Genomic DNA, 19,186 nt, shown 5'->3' with positions numbered 1-19,186 from the left:
TGTTTAGCTAAACATGTTGGTTAGTTCTTGATCGATGCATGTGTGCAATATCTGAACTTAAGTTCAATTGTGTGCCATACCTAATATGCTTACTATCTTTCTATAATAGGTTATGTGATGTTTAGTTAAATAACTCTAGGTGCCTATGTCTTGCATGATCTTATGGTTGCCTTGAATGCTATTATATGATGCATCTCATATTACCATTCTTCATATTCATGCACTTGCATCTTGCATCTCATCTAGGTACGCTAGATGAACCACGTGAAGGACGTGAGGTTGGAACCAAACCCGAAGACGGTGTATGGTGGACTTTTCCCGAAGATGGAAGGATCCCTAGAGTACATGCCTGAACAGGAGATGCTCACCAAGCAAGTGTCATCTAACAAACACTAACCTAGTGTTGGATTCTAGGCAAGCCCCGGAGCATTCTAAGTCTCCTAGTGTTTTACAAAATATTACTCGAGTCCTTTATGATTGATGCATTAGGTTATAAGAGTTGATTGGAACCACTTGATGCATATAATTTCCTTGTCCAGAAATATACATTTAACCCTGTGTAGGTCCAGGATCGAACTTGTGCTTAGCCATGCTTAGACTGGTAGAAGTCGAGTGATTTCCTGTCACCTATGAGATATAGGTGGATACCGAAGCATGGTTGGCTATATTTGCTATCGTGGAAAAGAACCATGGGGTAATGTAAATGGAGACCCGGCGGGATGTCGATAGAGAAGAAACAAGACATGGAGGTCTTGAGTGTGGATCTATCCTCGTCTGTGTCGATTAAGGACCGTACCATTATTGGCGCTTCTGACAAGATTGAACGCATGCCTATCACTTAGCTGGCCGGATAACTCATTCCGACCGCGAAGCCTAGTAGCTCAACTCAGGCCGGGCCTCGCTCTGTAAGAGTGCACACTCTGGATGGTAGTAAGGATGTGCGGGGAGCCAGACTGAGCCCAAGGGTAGGCTAGGCCTGAACGTCCTGGCATTTGGTTGTCCCTGATTGTACGGCGCTGGGCGAACCCGCGAAATGTGTACTTGAGTTGTACCAAAGGTGACCTAAGGCTACCGTGGCTGGTAGACCTAGGTTTGTGTTAGGAATAAATTCCCAGCTGGTTGAAATCGATTCGAATCGCCGTCTCTCCCGGATAGTGAGAAACTTGGCTAGTCCCAACATCGTAGTAATGGTATTATGGAAGTTGATGGTTCGGATAAATATGGAATTACTACACCTGCTATGGTTACTATTGTATGCTCTAAAATAATATACCACATGTTTGGCACATGATAGTTGCTAATCTAGAGATGGATAGTTATAATAAACTTGATGACGGAATTATAATTGTATAACTGAGTTAATCGCTTTTTATGCAAAATGTTGTCAAGCTACCTCCACTTATAAAGCCTTGCATAATCCTTGGAGTCAATTTATTTCTGGTTTATGACGGGTAAGTCTAGCTGAGTACATTCGAGTACTCAGGGTTTATCCCACCATGTTGCATGTGAGGTTTCGGCTTGCTGAAGATGGTGGCTAACCGCTAGTGGGCTCGGTGACTCTATATTATTTCTCATCTATATGCTTTTATCTAAGGATGTCACTTATGCTAGCAATGTATTTGGAACTTATATTAATGTAATTATTTGAAAGCTATGTTGTTTTTACTAATCGGTTTTGAAACCCAAACTTGTACTATTATTTGTGAACTCATTTGTAATATTATTTCCGCTGCAACTCTGTGTATGTGATGTGTATTTGCTTAATCACGTGATCTTGGTTGTGATGTTGATTTACCGAGGTCTTTCGGGACACTCGGTGGACTACCGGGTTTATATAAGTGAAAGTATGTGCGTGTCAACGTGTTAGCGGGGACAGTCGTACTTGATCTTGTATAAATTGGGCGGTTCTGTCACATCCAAAATCTTTGAACCCTGCGTATATATATATATATGCCAGCATAGACCTCAACGCACTGATTCCGAAAGTACGACCGCTTTCGCGATCCACCACTCGTAGCTCCGCAGATTAGACGTCGAAGTTCGAAAAACTAGGTTTCCGGCGAACTCTTCGGCGAGCTTTTTTGGCCAAACCATCACGTTCCGATGTCAACCACCACCACCACAAGGTAGATCTCGTCGTTCTCTACACCGTCATGCTTTTCGTTTTGCGAACCCATCACTAGTTGACCACGTTCCCTTTCTTCTTTCTCTCTTCCAATCAGTTTTCCGGCAAACCTCCATGGCTGCTCATTCGGTTCTTGAGTTTCTAGCTGACTCAGCCTTGGCCGCGCCTTCTAGTGCCCTGACCCCGTGCCCCCACCGCATGCCACCCCTGGTCCTAGGTCACTGTGGGGGTATGGCCCCCGGTATCCACAAGACAAGACAAGGGCCGCACCATCAGAGGTGGCCCAGCCCACAAGATCAAGGTGTGCACGGCGCTGCTCGGCGTGCACCGCAAGCTATTACATAGTACCAAATAGGATACTTTTCTTGTAACCCTACCCCTCCAGAGTATATAAGGAGAGGTAGGGGTAGGGTTACAAGAAAAGTTTTTTAGAGGGGTCCCCTGCCCGCCTTATATAGTCCGGGGGCAGGGTTACAGATCTGGAAACTAATTGTAGCTAGTTATAATTGCCATAGGTGGCCGGATAAGGATTCCTATTCTAACCGACCAGGATCTTGCTTGATCTCCAAATCTGCCTTGATTCCTTGCGCGGGATTCTGAACAGGTTGGCTGGGCCATGCGTCGTCTTCTAGTGGGCCAGACCCCCTGATCCGGGCCGGCCCAAGCCTAGCCATAAGGGTATAGGGGTTAATACCCCCACAGCTAGTCCCCGAGCACCATGTATTATGCTGCGACACGGAGGAGGCGCGGGTTCAATCTATGTTGACCACTGCTTCACCTGCATCGGCTACGGCTTCGACCACGATGGATCTGGCTCCGGCCACGCCCGCATCGTCTCCAGCCACGCCGACAACCCATCGTCCGCTTCCTCGCTACAAAGGGAAGCAGATCGACAACACCGACCTGCTCGACTCCATCGATCGGGTCGGCACCAAACTTGCTGAAACCCTAGCTCTGGTAAGTTCAATTCAAAGTCAACCTAATGAGCAGGTAACCACTACCCACAATAGATCTACCCGACCAGCTCGGGCCAGTCATCCTGCATGACTCGGTACGGATCTCGTGGTCACATCTACTCCTAAAGGGCGCTCCGCTCGTTGCCGACCAGCCTCCACGACGGGTCTCCGGTTTTCTGAGTACGAAGCCTCGACGGAGAACTACCAGGCTTAGCCCTACGGCCTGCGCAACTTTGTCAACATGGTCCGGATTGAGGATTATCAAGAAGGATCCGTCCACATAGTTCAAGAGGGTGGCTCTAGCTCCTCGTCTGGCACCGCATCTAATGCCTCCGTCCACACCAAGCTCTAGCATCATGACGATGAAGGCGTTGAATATGATTTGGATATCCTAGACCACGCCTTGGGGTTCCCACGATTCCCGTCTTTCCCACCAAGGCAAGGGGACTTGATCAATGTTGTCAGTAATGATGAACCACCGGCAGTTGGTGAAACAGAACAAGAAAGGCTGGCACGCGAAGGACGCAATATTGACCGGTTTAATCGCTGACAAATTGAAGCCGAGGTAGAAGAGGAGGCACGATGCATAAGGGTCCAGCCACATGACCTTAACAATGCCTTTGACAGGGTGGGGGACAAACAGGTCTTTAGGACTCCAAGCGCCAACGTGGCTGTTGCTATGGCGACAATGCAACGACTACCCAATACCCCGAAAACCCAGGCAGTTCGCGATGATATACAAGCTTACCTGACGGCTGCTATGGCCCAGACCGTAGAGATTGTAAATCAAGCCCAGGCTCCATCTGTCTCAGTCGAGTCAAGCCATAGCCGCCAGTACTCAAGTCGCTCATAGCCACCCAACCAATGTGGCTCGCGCAACGATGACCCCTCAGACAACCGTCAAGGCGGAAACGGTGGCCATGATGGTGGTTGGGACGACAACTGCCGCAACTATTGGGACGACAACCACCGAGACAACCATGACAATCGCCGTGATATCCACGGTCGCAGGGTTAACTAGGGTGGCAACCGGGATCGCCGAGATGGCAATAACGATCTCCGCCATTACCTCAGAGAATGCGATCTGCGCGATCGCATTAACCAGAGAGCCCACGATCGTGCATCCCACGAAAGCCATCGCCGTATGGAATACAATACTACCCATGGCCCTCTGGGTTTGAAGCAGTTTACTTCTCACCTTCGCCAAGTCATATGGCCCAAGAACTTCAAGCTCGAGAAACTTCAGAAGTACGACGGCAAGGAGAACCCCGAATTATGGGTTATGCTCTACGAAACCACGTGCAGATCAGCCATGGCTGACGAGCACATCATGTCTAATTACTTCCCAGTCACCGTCGGCCATGCAGGCCACCAATGGCTGGTCAGCTTACCGGCGAACTACTTCGATTCTTGGTAGGAGCTCAAGCAAGCTTTCATCGACAACTTCATTGCTACTTGCGAGCAACCGGGCAACAAATATGATCTACAGTGGATTCGAGATTAGAAAGATGAGCCACTGCGCGAGTACGTCCGATGTTTCTCGGAGATGCACATCAAGGTCCCGTCAATCTCCGACAATGAGGCAATCGAGGCTTTCATCACTGGCCTCCACTTCCACGACGCCCTAAGGGACAAGCTCCTCCGCAAGAGACCTGAATCAGTCACAGCGCTCCTGGCCACTGCTAAGAAATATGCGGACGCCGACGACGCTAAAAAGATAATCATCGAAGAAGCAGCAAGGGTTCCACACTCCGACCACCCCCACACCACGATGACTACCGTGGCAACCGTGGTCGGAACGACAATTTTGACTGCCGCAACCAGCGCAACGACTCCCGCGACCACCGCGACCAGCGTAATCAATGGCGTAACCGCCGTGACAATTACAAGGGCAAGCGTGCTCGGGAAGACGACGGCGAGGTCAACACCATTAAAAAAAGGTGGCGGACATCGTAACTACGAAGAAGACTACGCCAAAGCATTGAAAGGGCCCTGCCAGCTCCATCCCAAGTCAAACCATACCATGGAGAATTGCCGCATTCTCAAGTCTATCTACACGCATCAACAGGCTCCGGATACATCCGACAAGCCTAACGACGCAGGGGAACAGCGCAATGAGGACAACGACGATGAAGACGCAGATCCCCATCACAAGTACATCAAGCCAACCGATCGCGTTCACACCATCATTGGAGGCAAAGTGTCCATCGAGACCAAATGAGAACGCAAGCTGCTTGCCCGCGCCTGCTTGAACATGGCCAACACCGACAACCTCATCACCGATCCACGGCTCCCTCCTTGGTCTCACCGCGAGATCTCCTTCAGCAGAAAGGACCAATGGGCTGCAATACCCGAGCCAGGATGTTTTCCCCTGGTCCTCAATCCTTGTATCAACAAGGTATAGTTCGACAGAGTGCTGATTGACGATGGCAGCTCCATCGATATACTGTTCAAGAATAGTCTGCCAGCCCTGAAGATAACCCAGGCGGATCTCAAGCCATACGAGGCATAGTTCTGGGGTGTTCTCCCTGGACAGAGCTCTACACCTCTTGGGCAGATCACGCTACCTGTGCAATTTGGTACCCTAGACCACTTCCGCACCGACTACGTCAACTTCGTGGTCGTTGATTTCGACGGCACCTACCATGCTATCCTTGGTCGACCATCGCTCACCAAATTCATGGCCATACCTCACTATAGGTATTTGGTGCTCAAGATGCCTACTGAGAAAGGGGTTCTAACTCTCAAGGGCAATGTATACGCAACTTATACCTGCGAGGACGATAGCTTCAAAATAGCAGAGGCTCACGACCTCTCTATTCACATGGCTGAGACCATGGTCGATGCCAAGAAGACCTCAGCCGACCACCTGGAGATCCTAGAGCTCGAGGCTCCATGCAAGAACATCAAGTCCAAGGAGCACAAGGTGATCCAGCTGGTCGACGGTGATCCCAGCAAAACGGCCCTTATAGGGGCCAACCTGGATCCCAAATAGGAAGACGAGCTCATCAGGTTCTTGAGGAGCAACGTGAATGTGTTTGCATGGAAACCTGCTGACATGCCCGGTGTACCTCGGAACTTGATCGAGCACTCCTGAATGTCAACGGCAAGGCCAAACCTATCAAGCAGAAGCTACGACGGTTTGCTCGCGACAAGAAGGAGGCGATTAGGGTAGAAGTTACATGGCTTTTGGCAGCCACATTTATCAAAGAAGTGTATCATCCGGAGTGGTTATCCAACCCGATTCTTGTACGCAAAAGAATAATGAATGGAGAATGTGCATTGATTACACTGATCTCAACAAACACTACCCTAAAGACCCCTTCGGCTTACCTCGCATAGATGAGGTCATAGATTCAACCGCTGGTTGCGAGCTGCTTTCCTTTCTCGATTGCTACTCCGGTTATCACCAGATCACTCTCAAAAAGGACGACCAGATCAAGACATCTTTCATCACGCCTTTCGGTGCCTACTACTACACGACCATGTCGTTTAGGCTCAAGAACGCCGGGGCTACCTATCAATGCGCCATACAGGCCTGCCTCAAAGACGAGATAAAAGATGACCTCATTGAGGCTTATGTTGATGATGTAGTTGTCAAGACCAAGGAAGCACATACCCTTGTTGACAACCTAGAACGCACCTTTGCAGCCCTTAATACATTCCAATGGAAATTAAACCCAAAGAAGTGCATCTTTGGTGTTCCTTCTGGTATACTGCTTGGCAACATCATCAGTCACGACGGCATATGCCCTAACCCGGAGAAACTCAAAGGTGTCTTAGACATGAAGCCGCCCAAAAAGGTGAAGGATGTCCAAAGCTTACCGAATGCATGGCTGCTCTCAGTCGTTTCATATCAAGATTAGGCGAAAAAGGACTACCGTTTTTCAAGCTGCTCAAAGCATCCGAGAAGTTTGAGTGGTCGGAGGAAGCAGACGCTGCCTTCACATAGTTGAAACAATTCCTTACATCACCTCCGGTCCTCACTGCTCCCAGAGAAGACGAAACCCTCCTGCTTTACATTGCGGCAACTAATCGAGTGGTCTCCACTGCCATGGTGGTCGAGCGCGATGAGCCTGGCCACGCCTACAAGGTACAGCAACCAATCTATTTCATTAGTAAGGTACTCAATGAATCCAAGACCAGGTACCCACAGATTCAGAAACTGATCTACGCCATACTGATAACATCCCGAAAGTTGAAACATTACTTTAACGGATATCGTGTGGTGGTCATGACCGAGTACCCTCTGGGAGACATCATTCGCAACAAGGATGTGAATGGGCGCATCGTCAAATGGGCAATGGAGCTATGCCCTTTCTCCTTGGAATTTGCAAGCTGTACTACAATCAAGTCTCAGGCACTCGTCGATTTCATCGTCGAGTGGACAGACTTAAGCACACCTGCCTCTCAGGGGCCCAATGAGTATTGGAAGATGTACTTCGACGGCTCTCTCAACATCGACGGCGCAGGAGCAGGAGTCCTTTTCATGTCACCATCCAAGGAGAAGCTCCGGTACGTCCTCAGGATTTATTTCCCAGCATCTAATAACACCGCCGAGTACGAAGCATGCCTACATGGTTTGCGCATTGCGGTCGAGCTCGGTGTTAAACGTCTCTATGTCTATGGAGACTCGGCTCTGGTCATCAACCACTCAACAAGGACTGGGACACGACCAGCGAAAAGATGGATGCATACTGCAAATCGATCAAAAAGCTGGAAGGCAAGTTCTATGGCATCGAGTACACACACGTGGTCTGGGACAAAAATCAAGTAGCAGATGCGCTGTCAAAGTTAGGATTATCCTGACCCAAAGTCCCACATGGTGTATTCATTCAAGACCTGCTCACTCCTTCCATCGAAGAGGAAGATCCCACGGTCGACAAGCCTCTAGACCAGCTATTGGTGGCTATGGTTCCGGCGTCAAGCACCACCGAGCCACCTCCGACCACTAATGAGCCCGACTGGAGAGTACCTTTCATCAAGTACCTGACAGATGGCAGCGGTTACACTGATCGGACAGAAAACAAACACCTGATGCGTTGCAGTAAGCAGTATCTACTCGTCGATGGCAAATTATGGTGCAAGAACGCAAAGGAGGAAATCTTGATGAAGTGTATAACCCAGGAGGATGGCGAACATCTCCTGGACCAAATCCACTCTTGCTCCTATGGCAACCACGTGGCCTCGAGAACGCTAGTTGGCAAGGCTTTCCGAGCAGGGTTCTATTGGCCGTCAGCTTGTAGTCGATGCAGAGAAGCTAGTCCGCCATTGTGAGGGTTGTCAGTTCTTCGCCAAGAGAATCCACGTACCAGCACATGAGATCTAGACAATACCAGCATCTTGGCCCTTCACATGCTGGGGACTGGATATGATTGGGCCCTTCAAACTGGCTCCTAGGAAATTTACATGTGTCTTTGTGCTGATCGACAAATTTTCTAAGTGGATAGAGTACATGCCCCTGGTACAGGCATCTTCAGAAAAGGTTGTCTCGTTCATCGACCAGGTCATCCACCGCTTCAGCATACCCAACAGCATCATCACTGATCTGGGTACTCAGTTCACCGGGAATGCTTTTTGGGACTTCTGCGATGAAAGGAGCATAGTAGTAAAATACGTCTTGGTGGCGCACCCTAGAGCTAATGGACAGGTCGAGCGGGCAAATGGTATGATCTTGGACGCACTTAAGAAGAGGATGTACAGAGAAAATGACAAAGCTCCCGAAAGATGGCTCAAAGAGTTACCAGCCGTGGTCTAGGGCCTCAGAACCCAGCCCAGTCGCAATACCGGCGTATCACCATACTTTATGGTTTACGGTGCTGAGGCAGTCCTCCCAACAAATATAGCCTTCAGATCAGCACGGGTAGAGAACTTCGACGAAGGCAAGGTCAATGAAGTGCGAGAGCTAGAAGTGAATAGTGCAGAAGAGAAGCGGCTTGATTCTTGCGTATGTACAGCCAAATACCTTGCTATTTTGCGCAGGTACTACAACAAGAACATTAAAGAGCGATTCTTCATGGTCGGGGACCTGGTCCTGAAGTGGAAGACGAATTAGGCTGGTGTCCACAAACTCGCAACTCCATGGGAAGGGCCCTTCATGATCAAGGAAGTTACACGACCAACGTCTTATAGGTTAGCTCACCTGGACGGTACGGACATACCCAATTCATGGCACATCGACAAGCTTAGGCGTTTCTATGCTTAACTACTAAGATATGTACTCTTCTTGTACTTTCGATTTAATTCAATAAAGCAATTATGATTTCTCCGACCACTCTAATGTGTCACTTTGAAGTCCATTGTCATTCTAACTCAACCAGTCAAAACCGACCACCATTCCTTCCCGGGTTTTTCGGAGCAGGCCCTGTCTCCGGTTCCTCCTAATGCGTGCATGGGATCTGCTCTCTATGCTACGGGTGATTGGTAGGTCCCCTCTAGTTTGACTTGTGTGCGTCTACGTGTGCACAGGCTACGCACCTCACACTCTGACCACAGGAAAAACCAGAGCCATACAAATCTATCAGGATGATGTGTCGACTAAACTGGTACAACTAAACAGAACGCTAACATGTTCTCACTTAGTTACACCAACACGAGATCCAAGCTTAAATATGTTTTCTATAAAACAAACAAGCTTATGCTGATATACAGTTACGTTATTATAAGCTCGCCTGAAAAGGTCTAAGTTTACAATAACACAACTACATCTTCTTCTACAGTTATAGCCTATCCTATTGGCTGGTCGGGGCACGCGGCACCTGCTGCTCACTGGTCCTGACATCGTGCTCAAGTCTCAGGGACTCTTGTACTGGTCGAGCTAAAGAAGATGGCCCCGCCGATGCCTAGCTGGTCAAGACCGCAGGCTTTACCGGTTGGCTTAAAACTGAAGGCGCTTCCAGCTGACTTGTTGATGGCGTACCCTGTACAGGTGCTGTCCCGCCTCCACACAGGTTAATGTCACCAATTATTTTTGCCGACAAGTCTAGTTGGGTCATCCAAAGCTCCTCAGCCTTGTCTAGATCTACCTCCTTCGGGTATCCAGCCTCCAGGCGCTTGAGATCGATCAAGGGGTAGTGAGCATGCACCATGCTTAGCACATGTGCGCCTATGTACTCACCCACCTCCTTCACGAACTCCTAGAACCATCCCCATGCCTTTCAACATCTATCGACCAGTCCGAGCTGTGGCGTCCTTGGCACGTCCTCTGTAAGCGCTGGATCAATAAGGTTGAGGACCGACAAAATGCCTGTTGCCACTTCCTGGCACCGGTTTTTCCATGTGTCCCGATCCAAGGTGATCTCTTGGCACTGCACCTTCCAGCCATCATGATCTTTTATCATGGCCTCCAGATGCTTCTTCGCATTGACTTTTAAAACTACAAACCACACAAGCTATTAGAACGTCATACCACGACAAGATAAGGCGGGCAACAAAAGTGAGCAAAGGGGTTTGGAAAACTTACTTTTTAGTTCCTCTTTCATCTTGGTCGTGTGGTCCCGGAGCTGGGACTGGTCATGCACCAGTTTTCTGTTGTCCTCCTTCAGGCGATCACACTCTACGACCGCATGACTGTTCTCCTCTCGGAGATGGACCACTTTGGCTTCTAAGCCTACGCTACAGCTATTACTACCAACAACGCAACAACACTTGTCATGCACTCGTTGTGATAAAGTGACTACTTACTTGTTCTTTCCTGCTCTTTGTTACTGAGCTGGACGACTAGGTTCTAGTTCTGGGACTCTTGCTCCGTCCTCTCATGGTTGGCGGCTTCAAGTTGGTGGCGCAAGCATTCCACTTCGTCCATCAGCTCTTTATTGTTTGCAGTGATCCCCTCGATCTGGTCAAAGTATTTCTTACGGTACCCTGCGGTCTTCATTAAGTCTTGTGTGCAAAAAGCTAAGTAAGAAAGTTTGACTAGACAGCAAGATTAGATGGTGAAGCAAAGCATACCTGGACCTCCATCACCAGTCGTTTCGCCGCTCGTTCAACTTTCATGGTCTCTTCTACCTCTGGGATTTCCTCATGAACAACCCATTGGTCGTTCCGCCAGTGCGACACATATACATGTTGTCTCCTATCCTGTGGATGACCCAGGACCTCTTCTACTTCATCCTCTTCGGCCTCTTCTTCGGGTATCGGTGCTGGTCCGAAGTTAGCAGCTTCTGCGATCACTATGGCCTTCCCACGGGCTACAGCATCAACAAACGTGCTCTGTGCTCTCGCCTCCGGCCGCTGCTCCTCGGTCTGACCCGTTACCCTTGGTGCTGAGGTGTCGCCCTCCGCAGGGTTAGTGCTCGGAGCACTTGTGTTTGGCTCGGCTCTTCCCTCGACCCCCTGCTCGGGGACTGTTGTCTGAATGCTGGCGGGCTGAGGCTCCGACGGATTTTCTGCTATGGGTTCCTCCATGGACGGCTGCTGGGCAGTCTTCTCTACAATTGCTAGCGGAGCCACGCCGCTCCCGGCTAGTTGATCCGGATTTTTGGTGGACGCCGACCTAGTACATCTGAGATAAGTTCAAAGGGCAACCATAATCAAAACAAATTGCAAGCTTACATCAAAGTTACAAATACTTACATGTTGGAAGCACGGAATGATGTGGCAAAGGCACGTCTCTTCGGCCGTGCTTGCTCCACGTGCTGTGCGGGTGACACTTGGTCTCCCTCTACATCCAGCACCATAGCTGGGGCTTGGTGCTCGACCCCTCCGCCACTTGTCCTTCGCGCTACAGTGGTCGGCGATGTGGGTCCCACCGACACGGAGGACCCACCTTGCTCCGTTGACTCTAGTTGCCTCCTCCTCTTTCGAGGGATGAGTCGAAAGATGTCTGCATCCTCTCCCTCCTCTGTGTCATCGTCCAACAGAGTAAAGATCGCCTGACGACGCTTGCTGGCCGTCGGCCGCTTACCAGCAGCTTTGGCCGCTGCCTCCTCTCCAACTCCAAGCATGGCCCAGTCGATGTCTTCAACCCTGGCGCTTGTCTAGGCGGTTGGGTCGGCAGCTTGCGGCCAATCTACACTAGGGGGTGGCGACGCAAACACTATTGCTCTATCCCGACCATTAATCTAGGAAACAAATAGGAGATAACACAGTAAGTTCCTATTACAATATAAGACTACGGGTACAAGGCAAGATGGGTTACCTTTGGGGGAGGTTGGGCGAGCTTGAAAGCATGCTCGATGTCGCTCAATCTGACATAATTTGGATCAACTAAGTTAAATAGCTCTCCAATTCTAGCCCTGACTTCGATCTTGTCAAGCGCCTCCTGCCTTGTCCTCGTCGGGTCTGCGCTACCTTGGTACTCATAGCCAGGATGTACCCTCCTCTGGTAGGGCTAGATCCGTTGGCTGATGAAGCTCCCGACCATGCTCGGACTGTCCAGTTTCTTCCACGGGATCATCCCAAGTATTTCTAAAATCTGTTCCAGGTGCTCGGGCTTCTCTGACCAGCTTGTCCTCTTCTCTGGAATGAACCCCACGTCGCACAGTGTGATCGTGTTCGGCTCTTCGTGGATGTAGAACCATTTCTTGGACCAGTCGTCAAGCGACGTGTTCCAAGGGTAGTGCAGGTACTGGGCCTTCATCCGATCACGGAGGTTGAGGTACACACCTCCGGCTATCTTCGAGCCGCCGCTTCCTTTCTTCCGTAGACAAAAAAGATGGCGAAATAAGTCGAAATGGGGCTGGAAGCCGCCATATGCTTCACAAAGATGAATGAAGGTGGAGACAAGGAGGATTGAGTTGGGATGCAGATTGCAAATCCCAATCTCATAGTACAGACAGAGCCCCTGAAGGAAAGGGTGCACTAGAACCCCAAAAGCCCGCTTGAAGAAGTCTTTGAAAACCACAATCTCACCTGGTTGTGGATCGGGGTACCCCTCGCCCTCCGGCGCGTGCCATTCTACGAGTTCCTTATTGTGGAGTACTCCCATGATGATGAGGTCTTCGATGGTCTGCTCGTTGCTTCTCGACTTCCACCACTCCTTCGCCATGACTCCTGCTTTCTTCTAGGCGTCACTTTTCGCCATGAATCCTGCCTTGCTGATGAACGAGGATACGGTGGAGGATTGATTGGTGATGATTTTGGAGGTATTAGGGTTGGCAAGAGGAAGAAGAAGGCTGAGGCGGTGAATGGTAATGGGGTTCGGTAAAAAGTAACTTACCAATTCTATACTATATTTAACCAAGAGTTTTGCCGTTTCGTCTGCCCGAGATTCTTGGGAGACGTGCGCACGCACCGCAGACGGTTGTTTTCACAATCTCGAGATCTATGCCAATGTATGCGCCTCTTCGTTACTAGTGTGAGAGGGCCCACGCTGACGCACCTACTTACAGGTGCCACGTAACTGTTTGCTTGAAAGGACAAGAAGGCAGTATGATGTGCTATACCCGTCTCCTTTTTTGACCAGACATGTCAGATTGGACTTGATAGAGCAAGTAAATAAATAAATACACAAAATAATAGTACAAGTGGCATTTGTTTTTTCGCCGCACCTCTCGTGCTTAGGGACTGTCCAGACCACTATCGTGCTCGAGGACTGTATAGACCACTACCGTGCTCGGGGATTGTCTTGACCACTACCGTGCTCGGGGACTGTCTAGACCACTACCGTGCTCGGGGACTGTCTAGACCACTACCGTGCTCGGGGACTGTCCAGACCACTACCGTGCTCGGGGACTGCTCCGACCACTAACATGCTCGAGGACTTTTCTGACCACTATCGTGCTCGGGAACTATTCCGACCACTGCTCGGAGACCGCTCTCCTCGGCTACATGTGATTTGTACTCACATACAGTCGAGAGGCATTTATTTAGACCTTACTACAAGGCTTATACTTCGCCTTCCAGCAAGCTCGGGGACTACATCGGTACGATGCACCTGCCGGTGCATCTCGTATTGCTTGTACAACGATTGGATGCTTAACTTCAGTGGAAATTCTTTTTAGACCCTGGCACCACGTGCCTACGTCACCTACTACTAGGCTTGGGAACTAAGTGGGCACACTTCACCTTGCGGTGAATGTGCTTATTTTATCGACCCCTACGCTTTGACTGTTTGCTAGAATTACTATTGTCCAAGGGTCACTTACATTTCTTTTCAGAAATACAAGTGGGCACACTTGATAAGGAAAGAAATCTTTTTCTTTTTTCTTTAGATCACCATGCATTCTTCGGACAACCAGAATCTTCGGCTATAATCGTGGCCTACTGCTCTTTGTTCTGACCAGAATGCTGGCACATTCGATTGGTCAATATTTTAATCAGTTGGAGATGACATGAAGACGGATCGCATTAGTCGAAGGAGATCGAACGGCATGTCGCAGCATAATACATGGTGCTCGGGGACTAGCTGTGGGGGTATTAACCCCTATACCCTTACGGCTAGGCTTGGGCCGGCCCGGATCAGGGGGTCTGGCCCACTAGAAGACGACGCGTGGCCTGACCAACCTGTTTGAAATCCCGCGCAAGGAATCAAGGTAGATTTGGAGATCAAGCAAGATCCTGGTCGGTTAGAATAGGAATCCTTATCCGGCCACCTATGGCAATTGTAACTGGCTAGGATTAGTTTCTAGATCTGTAACCCTGCCCCCCGGACTATATAAGGCGGGCAGGGGACCCCTCTAAAAAACATCTCTCATTGACATACAGCAATACAATCAGACGCAGGACGTAGGTATTATGCCTTCACGGTGGCCGAACCTGGATAAAACCTCGTGTCTGTCTTGCGTCACCATCTTGTTTGTAGCTTGCGCATCTGTCTGCCGACAATCTACTACCTTGGGCATACCCCTAGGTAGACTGCCGACCATATTTCATCGACACCTAGTGGATAGATCGATACATCTCATATTCAATACAATACACCAAAGACACAAGACATAGGGTATTACGTTGATCAGACGGCCCGAACCTGTCTAAATCGCTGTCTCTGCACCTTGTGTCACCATCCGGTTCCTGATTACGTGCACCCCTATTGATAAATCTACCATCATGAGATACCCCTCGGTAGACTACCAAGCATGTTTTGTTGACAGTTGGCGTGCTAGGTAGGGGCTTGTGCGCGCTGATCCCGGGCGAACCAGATGGCGTAACTCAAGATCAACATCCTTCGCGGCAACTCGGTGGATCGCGCCGACATCCTTCGACAACCACGGCACACATCTTCATACGTGGATTAACACCGCCAAGCTCTGACTACGTTTGTCCTACTCCAACACAAGATCAACTTCGTTCCAGCCGTCAAGCGAGCTGCTCGCATCACCGATCAGGTAACGCCATATGCCGCCAACCAGACATTCTATCTAAAGCTAAGTCACGCTTTAATATTCTTCTAAATATTCTCCAGCCTCCATATATCGCCGCAATATTTCTCCGAACTGTTTTCTCCATGTTTGCTCTCCAAACAATTTTCCAAACCCCCGAATAGTCATGTTGATGCTCAGATGTCCCCATAGATAGCCATGTCTCCGGCTCCTCCCTACACATGCACGAGCGTCTGCCCTCTGCATTATGGGTGGTCGACAGCGGCTCCTTAGCGACGCTTTGTTCTTCCTACACGCACACGGGCTCCGCGCTCCACGTTATGGTTAACAGGCTAGCTAAGGTTGGAGACTCAACTACATACTAACTGGTCGGGTGGTTTGTATTAAATATAAATATATCTTCACACCAACTGATCGCCGAGCTACATATGCTATTTGATTGCCATTGCTGATTTTTCTCCAGAGTTCATATATTTTTACATCATGTACTACCCATTCTACATATTTGTATTGCAGGATCAATGTTCAGGTGATCAAACCACTTGGTGCTCGGACTTCTCCACCAATCAATTGGTCAGACCGCTAGGTTCATGGACTTCATCGCCGACCAGTTGATCGGACTGTTCGCTGATCGTTTCTACTCAATGCTCACTTCACCACCGACTAGTTGACCAGACTGTTCGTCACTCGTGCTTCATCGCTAGATACGTTGGTTACTCCTCGGTGCTCGGATTCTTCGTGCTCGAGGACTAAGTGGGCACACTTCACCGCACGGTCATCGCCAGCTATGCCGGTGCTCGGACATCATCAACTACATCGGGGACTCCTCGGTGCTCGGACATCGCCAGCTATGCCGGGGACTCCTCGGTGCTCGGACCTCGCCAGCTTCATCGGGAACTCCTCGATGCTCGGACATCGCCAGCTACGCCGGGAAGTCCTCGCTGCTCGGACATCGCCAGCTACGCTGGGGACTCCTTGGTGCTCGGACATCACCAGCTACGCTGGGAACTCCTCGGTTCTCGGACATCGCCAGCTACTCCGGGGACTCCTTGGTGCTCGGACATCGCCAGCTACACTGGGAACTCCTCGGTTCTCGGACATCGCCAGCTACTCCGGGGACTCCTCAGTGCTCGGACATCGCCAGCTACGTGGGGGACTCCTCGGTGCTCGGACATCGCCAGTTATGTCGGGGACTCCTCGATGGTTAGACATCGCCAGCCACATCGGGGACTCCTCGGTGCTTGGACATCGCCAGCTACGCCGGGGACTCCTCGGTGCTCGGACATCGCCAGCTACGCTGGGAACTCCTCGGTGCCCTTGGTGGTCGGATCTTGCTACGTCTCATCAGTGTGCTATCAAGCTGCTCCATGTTGTTTAGATCAGGGTGCTGATCTTGGGCAGCACGTCTGGGGTCTTGATACGCGCATGTCAGATGACATCGGCAAAGCTTTTAGACTTCTTTTTCTTTGACCCTGCTACAAGATTCATTCTTCATCTTCCAGCAGGCTCGGGGACTAAGTGGGCACACTTCACCTTGCAGTCAATGTGCGCTTTTCTCATCTTGAGGCTATGCCTGGGGACTGGCTGCCTGCTCGGCTAGTCTTCTACTTTCTGACTCTGGCACCACGTGACTACGTCACCTACTATCAGGCTCGGAGACTAGCTATGGGGGTATGGCCCCCGGTATCCACAAGACAAGACATGGGCCGCACCATCAGAGGTGGCCCAGCCCACAAGATCAAGGTGTGCACGGTGCTGCTCGGCGTGCACCGCAAGCTATTATATAGTACCAAATATGATACTTTCCTTATAACCCTGCCCCTCTAGAGTATATAAGGAGAGATAGGGGTCCCCTAGTAGGCAGATCGGTACATCTCATATTCAATACAATACACCAAAGACACAGGACGTAGGATATTATGTCGATCAGATGGCCCGAACCTATCTAAATCGATGTATGTACGCCTTGTATCACCATCCGGTTCCTGATTACGTGCACCCCCACCAACAAATCTACCATCACAGGATACCCCTCGGTGGACTGCCGAGCATCTTTTGTTGACAGTCGCTGCCCTCCCACGCCCAGCCTCACATCAATTGCTCATGCGAGCAGGGCTGGGCGCCACCACCGAGGCCGCTCGGGCCTTGCCCGTGCAGGCCGTTGCGGCCCCATGGCTTGGCCCTGCGCATGGGCCCCTGTGCCACCGCGGCCTAACGCGGTCACCGGCCAGCGCTCGGTGCCCCTCTGCCAGTCGTCCTTGACTCCCTCCGCGAGAAGCAACTTTCATGGCTAGAACCACGTAGGGATGAAGATGAATGAAGCAAGATAGAAGATACAACTATTTATGATTTTGCCATCCTGCTGTTAATCCCGTTGTTTAATCATTTTAGCTCTGTTTTAGTTCGTTCCAGTTGCGTTAGTTTTGTGTTGTGGAGATCTACGTAGTAGAGTTATTAGTTTTCATATCACATGTTTATGAATTTATTTTATTAAAATATTAATTGTGTCTATAATTAATTAATCGTTGTTTAATTAAAGTCGATTTAGGTATTTGATTTCGATTCGATTGCGTGAGTTTTATCGCAATGTGTGATACGTGTTAGCAGCGTCATCCAATATAACAAATGTTTCTGAATTTTAATATAAGGTATTAAATTAATTTATATTTATTCAATAGCTTTTAATTAAAAGCAACTACATAGGGTTAACTTCGTTCTTGTCGTGTTAAATCATGCCAATGTAAGGTACGCGTTAGTAGCAACGTTTATCACATCCCATGTTCATAATATTATAATTTAAATATTAATTTATTTAATGATTACGTAAACTTGTTTCTAAATAACAGTAATCTAGGACAATATCTACCTTTTATTATTACTTGTTAATTAATGTCAACTTAAATATGTATTTATTAATTATAATTTGCTTAGTTTCAACATGATTTATATAAAGTCAGTTAAGATGCTTTCACATGCATTTTTCTCTTGCAAAGTTAAAGTTAATTTGATTAAATGATACGTGCATGTTTATGTATAAAATATGACTAGTTCAACTCGGCTTTTAAAATAAAATGTTATTTTATGTAATCTGAATTAATATGCTTCATATAGTTTTGCTCAATTAAAATAAATCAAGCATATAGGTTTTTTCTCTCTTTTGTAATATAAAATCCTGATAGTCGTTTCTTTTTAATGACAATTCCATTATCGGTGATTCTTGCGTTCCCGTGATTGTAGCGACGATCCTGCTCTTTTAGTATATTGTTTTAAAGCTTATGGTTTTCTGTTTTATAAGCAAAATCTTCCGATAGATGTATCTTTTCAACTGTAGCTCCGATTAGCGTGCCTCTCGCGACTGTATGTTCATAGCGATGCGTAGAATCGTATTTCAAACTCTTTTACTTATTTTCTATGATTGGTGTATTGTTCTGATATAGATGCAATGGCATGTTATGCATGTATGTGTATGGATGTTGTGTGGTGTTCTACGATTATGTCCAGTCAGTGAGATATACGTGATGATCTAGAAGAAGAAGAAGGACGTGGAAGATTAAAGCTTACCGAAGGATCGACATTTAAGGCAAGTGTACCAAAGGCCCCTTGTACCTATGAATTATTACACTTCATATTCATGCATGTGTCTAATTTGATATACCGTTAAGGACTTTACCTAGATGAATACTTGTACCACATATCCTTGTTACCTAGGGTTTGGGTATGCATTTTGGATAGATGCTGCAGCACTGAACATAGAATAATAGTTAAACATGACTAAAGACATTATGCAATATGATAACATGAAGCTTTTTAGCAATAGATAGCGGGCTAGAGTACGGGGTTGAGTT

General features: G+C 48.7%; 1 pseudogene; it reads right to left on the bottom strand.

Moving 5' to 3' along the window:
• LOC136455010 (26S rRNA (cytosine-C(5))-methyltransferase NOP2B-like) overlaps positions 1 to 19,186 on the bottom strand; it is a 68,874-nt pseudogene that overhangs the window by 34,590 nt on the left and 15,098 nt on the right.

The sequence above is a fragment of the Miscanthus floridulus genome, chromosome 5 (genome assembly GCF_019320115.1).
Source record: "Miscanthus floridulus cultivar M001 chromosome 5, ASM1932011v1, whole genome shotgun sequence".
Lineage (NCBI taxonomy): Eukaryota > Viridiplantae > Streptophyta > Magnoliopsida > Poales > Poaceae > Miscanthus > Miscanthus floridulus.
This window is presented reverse-complemented; position numbering and strand designations above follow the sequence as displayed.